At 35.0% G+C, this 6,841-nt stretch overlaps 1 long non-coding RNA gene across 2 annotated transcripts; it reads left to right on the top strand.

Moving 5' to 3' along the window:
- The first annotated feature begins 793 nt into the window (after positions 1-793).
- Positions 794-6,422, top strand: LOC120168841. 2 transcript variants are annotated; one of them, XR_005520604.1, is made up of 3 exons: positions 794-873; positions 5,845-5,976; positions 6,178-6,422. It is a non-coding gene; the product is annotated as an uncharacterized LOC120168841 (long non-coding RNA). The 2 variants fall into 2 exon arrangements; XR_005520603.1 differs by having other exon boundaries at positions 5,845-6,422.
- The last annotated feature ends 419 nt before the right edge of the window (positions 6,423-6,841 follow it).

Genomic DNA, 6,841 nt, shown 5'->3' with positions numbered 1-6,841 from the left:
GGTTTCTTTCGGGTGATTGGGCTGGGTCTGGGCCATAAATTTTTGATAATCGACTACCCGACTCGACCTTTTAGTTTTAATATATTTATATATTTATATTTTTAATTTCTAATTATATTTTTATTTTAGGTTTCTTAATTATATTTCTAAAATTTCAAAAATATTTTTATTAATTTATCAATATGCGATTCGAAGAAAAGAAATTACGATCGATATTAATATTCTAAATGTTTTCTTTTGGAAATAAACTTTAACATATATACATATATCCAAATATTTATCCTTAAAACTAACTTCAAATCATTAATTTTTGTACATGAATTATGTATTATGAACTTTTAAATTTTATGTGTTTCTATAATTTTTTTTAAAAATTTTTGGATTTAAAAAATTAAAAAATATTAATTGGGTACCCGAAACCTGATTTTAAGGGTAAGCTACCCGATAGAGGGTACCCAGTAATCACAGGCTGAGACACGGGCCGACACTCAAAAATCTGGCTACCCGGTTATTATCACCCCTAAGAAGCACGGGTACAACAAAGGGAGGGTGTTTCAAGTACCCGAAACGCCCCCAGCACGAGGACAACACGAGGACGATTGGGAGACATCCTGGGGATGCGCCACAGTGACGGGGTACATCCGTACAAGGTCAGGGACGTTTTGACCAAGACCTGGGATGTTTCGGGGACGACATGTGACTATCACTTGCATCTCCAAGGGTAATTTTGGTATTTTGTGTTAAAAGATTAAAAACAAAACAAAAGAAAACCTAATCACTATCGAGGAATGAGATCAAATTCAACATCTCCTCTAACCTTCCTCCTCCCGTATCCTCTCCTTTCTCTCCAGCCCTCCAGCCAACATGTTGCTCGTAAGTCATTCTTCTCTTTTCTATTTCAATTATGCAAAGTTTCATTGTGGTATTTCAAAGTTTCGTTATGCAAAGTTCCGTATCAGTAGATCCATGCCATAGAGAATTTTTTTTTAAGAAAAAAAAAAAGCTTTGCTGGTTCATGCCAATCAAAAGCTGCCATGCCAATCAAAAGCTGTTGTTTCAATTCTAGCTTTAAAGATTTACCACACATGCATGCCAATCAAAACAATTTTTAACTCGTTGGTCTTTTTATATAAATTTAGTTTACATAATTTTATATAAAATAGATGTTAAGCATGAAAAAAATAATTGCAGAGAAAAAAATTAAAAAAAAAGATGTTAAAGATTTGTTTTTTCTTAATTATTTTATATAAAATAATTTTAGTTTACAAAATGGTGGGGTTGAGTGGATTGTCACATTGACCATTTTAATTTACAAAAGTTATTGTTTCGTTGATTTAAGATGAAAAAAATAGATGCTTGAGTTAAGAAATGTTATTGAATTCCAGAGCAAGAATAAACATTGACAATTATAATTTACAAAAGCTGTTGGTATTGAATAAACGTTTGACATTTATAAATGACCTTTAGGTTAGGATCAAAAGAAGGAACGGGAAAGGGAAGTACTTTGGGTTTGGGGATTGAAAAATATAATAAAAAATTAATTTTAAATTATTTAGTTTAACTATTTGTTGTTGTTAAAAATATTTTGGGTTTGGTGATTCATTACGAGATGAAATTAGAGTTTGGTGCTTCATAAATTAAATATGTTGTTAAATTATTTAGTTCATTTTCATTATGTGTTCATTGATTTGTTTCATTCTGCTTTTTGTTTAATGTAAACAGATTAATTTAGTATAAATATGGCATCTCAAAGTGGTAGTAGGATTGGAAGCAGTAGTGAGAGTGGGTCATTCATCGTCCCAAAATAAGAATTTATCTCCATTGTGGAATTATGTGACAAAGATAGAAAACTGAGGGACTATTGGAGGAACTTGGAATTTTTGATGTAACATTTGAGACAAAACTCGTAATGGAAGCTATACTACGATAAAGACACATTTACTTCAAATTTCAGGTGAAGGAGTTGTAATTTGCAAAAATATAACTACAAATAAAAAACTTGAAATGGCAAGGTTGGTAGAAGAGTGGGACAATATAAAGAAACAAGGAGTAACTAGAGAAGTTTCTTTGCACTCTTAATCTTCAACTGGAATTGAGATTGATTCTTCTTCTAAGAAGAGAAAACCTAGCTTGTCACCTCTTGCTAGATCATTCGACATGAATATGAGAGCCCAATTAGATGAAGAAATTGCAAGAATGTTCTACACCGGTGGTTTGCCCTTTAATCTTGCTAGAAATCGTCATTATCATAGGGCTTTCACTTTTGCTACAACCCACAATATTCATGGTTATGTTCCCCTGATTATAATAAATTGCGAACCATATTGCTCCAACAAGAAAAAAATAATGTTGAGAAGCTCTTGCAACCGATTAAAGCAACATGACAAGAAAAAGGGTTAACTATTGTGTGTGATGGTTGGAGTGATCCAACAAGAAAGCCTCTCATTAATTTCATGGTTACTTCTGGAAATGGGCCTATGTTTCTTAAAGCTATGAATTATTTTGGTGAAGTCAAAGATAAGTTTTTCATTGCTAATTTGATAAAAGAAGTGATTGATGAGGTTGATTATCAAAATGTGGTGCATATTATTACTGACAGTGCAGCTAATTGCAAGGGGGCAGGGGAGATTATTGAGAGCATGTATCCTAATATTTATTGGACACCGTGTGTTGTCCATACACTTAATCTTGCATTGAAGAACATTTGTTCGACAAAAAATGTCGAGGGAAATGAGGAAACATATGACTTGTGCATTGGATTACTGATATTCATGGGGATGCCGTACAAATCAAGAATTTCATCATGAACCACAACATGAGATTGATATCTTTCAAAGATTTAGTCCTCTTAAGTTACTTTCAGTTGCTGATACTCGATTTGCTTTGATCATTGTGATGCTTAAGAGGTTTAAGCTCATCAAGCAGGGACTTCAAGCAATGGTCATTAGTGATGAATGAAATTTTTATAGGGAGGATGACATGGTGAAAGCAAACTTTGTGAAAGAAAAGCTTGTGAGTGATGATTGGTCGGATAAAGTAGCTTACATCATTGATTTTACAAAGCCCATCTATAACTTGCTTAGAGTATGTGACACTGATAAGCCATATCTTCATTTGGTATATGAGTTGTGGGATTCCATGATTGAGAAAGCGAAGTGTGAAATTTACAAGAAGGAAAACGTTCTCTTTTAGACTTCAGTCTTTTTTATCATGTTGTTTATGAGATTCTAATAGCTTGTTGGGCAAAGAGTTATACTCCTCTTCATTGTCTAGCTCATTCACTAAATCCAAAGTACATACATAACTTTGTTAGTTTTGAATTCTATATTTTCAACTCCTAGTTCTTTGATACAATGTGTAATTTTCTTTTCAATATGTTGGAGGTTTTATAGTGATGGTTGGCTAAGCGAGAATCCTTGTAGAGTTGCTCCTCATAGAGATGGTGAAATATCTCGAGAGAGAATGAAATGTTTTCGTAGGTTATTTCCAAATGATGATGATTATGAAAAAGTCTTGGATGAATTTGCTTGTTTCTCACTTAAGCTCGGGCCTTTTGAAGATTTAATGTCTCTTACAAAGAGGTATTCTTCGGATCCGAAAAGTTGGTAGGCTAACTTTGGAGTCGAAATTCCATTGCTCCAATCTTTGGCTTTCAAAGTGCTTGGACAACCTACTTCATCCTCTAGTTGTGAAAGAAATTGGAGCACTTATTCTTTTATCATCTCACTTAGGCGAAATAAGTTAAATCCTAGTCGCGCCGAAGATTTAGTTTACATCCACTACAATCTTCGTCTTTTATCAAGGAGTTATAATCAATATGAGGATGAGCAAACCAAGATGTGGGATGTTGGTGGAGATGCTTTTGATTCATTGGGAGATGTTGGATGTTTAGAGTTTGCCGAACTCTCGCTTGATGAGCTGGATTTAGAGAGCCAGTTAATATCGGAAGATGTTAACAATGTTTGATTTGTGTTTAATATTTTTCTAGACTTAATATTATAGTTTGAGTCTTAAGATTTGACCCTTTAATATTATGATTTGATTATGGATTTTATTATTCTAGAGTTAATATTATGGTTTGAATCTTGAAATTTGACATTTTAATATTGTGGTTTGTTTATAGATTTTAATGTTCTAAATTTAATATTGTGGTTTGAGTATTGATATTTGACTTTATTTATGATTTTTTTATATATTTATAATTTTAAAATTGTTTTATATGTCGTACCCTTGCCGTCCCCGTACCCTGTAATTTTAAAAATTATCGTTTCTCGTCCTCGTATCCGTATCAGTGCAACATACCCTATCGATTTGTCCTTGACTCATTTGGTGGCTCTATCTACTATGGAAAGACGCAAAGGAGTCGAAATGTCAGATCTTTTTAGTGAAGGGATGAAATTTTCTTTAAAAAAAAATCATTCTAGTTATATATTTTTCAATAATGACAATAAATATGTTTAGTTTTAACTTGTTAAAAGAAAATTAGAGGTACTTGAAATATTTCCATGATTCAAAACAGTTGTTAAAATCTTAAACTCTAAACCATCTCAATTCACAGTTACATCACTGGTGAATAAAAGATGCTTTTCGTGGTATTCAATATTTTATTTCTTTATTACTATTGTAGGTAGATGTGGTTGATGCTGACACGTGGTGTGTGTTTTTAGGGTAGTTAGTTGCTTAGCTAGTGAGTTTGCTAGGTTGTTAGCCGAATTAACTACATGTATGGATGTTATAAATAAGGCTCAATTGTGAATAAACTAAATTTTTTCCAATAAACTCACTATGGTATCATTCGCTGGAGTTTTGGGTCATTTTCTTTAATCTTTCGTTGCTTAATCTTACTGCAATGCCTCGAGGTGTCTTGGAGCCGGTTAATGCAGAGTCTGTTGCAGCTCAAATGGAGTTCTCTTCAAGAAACGTCAAAGTATTTATAAACAAGAAAGTCAACATCGTTCTTGATGAGATGAATTTCTCTTATGGAAGCAACAGATTTTGCTCACAGTTCGCTGTCACCGTCTTAAGTGGATGTTGACTGGGTCGATGAAGCCTCCACCGGAGATGATTGTAAATGAGGATGGTGATACTGTTTTGAAGCGTATGAAGAGTGGGTTGCCCAAGATAGTGCCTTGCTTCTTGGTTACTATCTATGGTTAATGCTCATCTTCTGCCACAGTTTGTTGGAGCAGAAACGGTTGCTTCCATTTGGAACATAATACTCCAATTCTTTGCAAATAGGTCCACCACTGCTGTGATGAGTCTTCAATACAAGCTTCGGTCCATAAAAAAGGCAATGATAGCATGCGAATGTATCTCACGCGAGTCATAGAACTTTGTGACGCACTTGCCTCATGTGGAAATGTGATCTCTCCGGTTGAACATATTGCAAGTATTCTAAAGGGGTTGCCTCAAGAATATCATCAATTCATGGATGTTACTACGGCTATGAGAGAATCTGTCTCTTGATAGTATATGCACGATGCTTGTTGATACAGAGACTCAACTTGCAGGGTTTGATGCTCAAGTTGAGATACTTCCGATGAGCGTAAATCTTGCGCAAGGAAAGAAGTTGAATTTGAACACTGGATCATATATGAAGAATGATAACAAGCCTTCTCTTCAGTCGTCCTTCTCTGATGGCAGGTCAGGCAAACGAGGAAGAGGTCGCACTCAGGTTCAATGCCAGTTGTGTGGCAAAAATGCGTACATGGTTAATCGTTGTTGGCATTTATTTAACTAGGATTTCCATGGTGTGTCATGTAAAAATCGTGGTGAATCTGTAAATGCTCACTACTCTTATGATGATGGAAATACTGGTTGTGAATGTTGTTCTTTTAACACCAGGAGCCATACTGGAATTCAGTAGAATGCCCAACCTCAAGCCCATGTTGCAATGGATTCACAAGATCGTTGCCATACATCATGTGGCGCTCGATGTAACCAATGTTATGCATAAGTCTGACTATAGTGGTCCAGGTAAGCTTGTGGTCGGTAATGGAGTTTCGTTAGATGTTTCCATTGTTGGAAGCTCCATGTTGCTTTCATCCTCTCATGCTTTATTACCAAGTGATTTACTACATGTACCCCGAATAACAGAAAATTTACTCTATGTTTCCAAGCTTGCTAGGGACAATCGTGTTTTTTTTCAAGTTTCACGCCAATGAATGTTTTGTTCAGGATGAAGTCACAGGAGATGTGTTGCCTCAAGGTGAAGAAAATGGAGGGCTTTACTCATTTACCATTATTCGAAGATTGAATGGGCATGACAAAGCTGAAGTCAACACAACAGCTACCAACCTTAGCTCATGTGAACTGTGGCATAGGCGTTTAGGCCACCCTGCCTATGACACATTAGTGAAAGTGTGCAAATCTATCAATGTAAATGTTGTAAACAATATTAATAAGAAGTGTACTATTTTTCATATAGGAAAAAGTCAAACGTTGACGTTTGATGATTCCAAATTTGTTTATAGTGCACATTTTCAGCTTGTGTTTATCGACTTGTGGGGTCCTCATGTGTCATCGAATGGGTTTTCTTACTATGTTACTTTTGTTGATGCCTTCACTCGACACACTTGGATATACATTCTCTAGAGTAAGGACCAAGATATCACAACATTCCAGTTGTTTCAACAAATGGTTGCCACTCAGTTTGGTCTTCCCATCAACGTTGTTCAAACCAATTAGGGATGTGAGTTCAGGGGGCTGTCGTAGGTGCTAAGCAAGGCTAGTATACTTCATCATATTACTTGTCCTCATAACTCGGAGCAAAATGTGATGGTTGAAAGAAAACATCACAATGTAATTGAGCTTGCACTTGTGTTACTGGCTTAAGAGTCCA

This window comes from Hibiscus syriacus, unplaced genomic scaffold, assembly GCF_006381635.1.
Source record: "Hibiscus syriacus cultivar Baekdansim isolate YM2019G1 unplaced genomic scaffold, ASM638163v2 tig00111721_pilon, whole genome shotgun sequence".
Classification (NCBI taxonomy): Eukaryota; Viridiplantae; Streptophyta; class Magnoliopsida; order Malvales; family Malvaceae; genus Hibiscus; species Hibiscus syriacus.
This window is presented reverse-complemented; position numbering and strand designations above follow the sequence as displayed.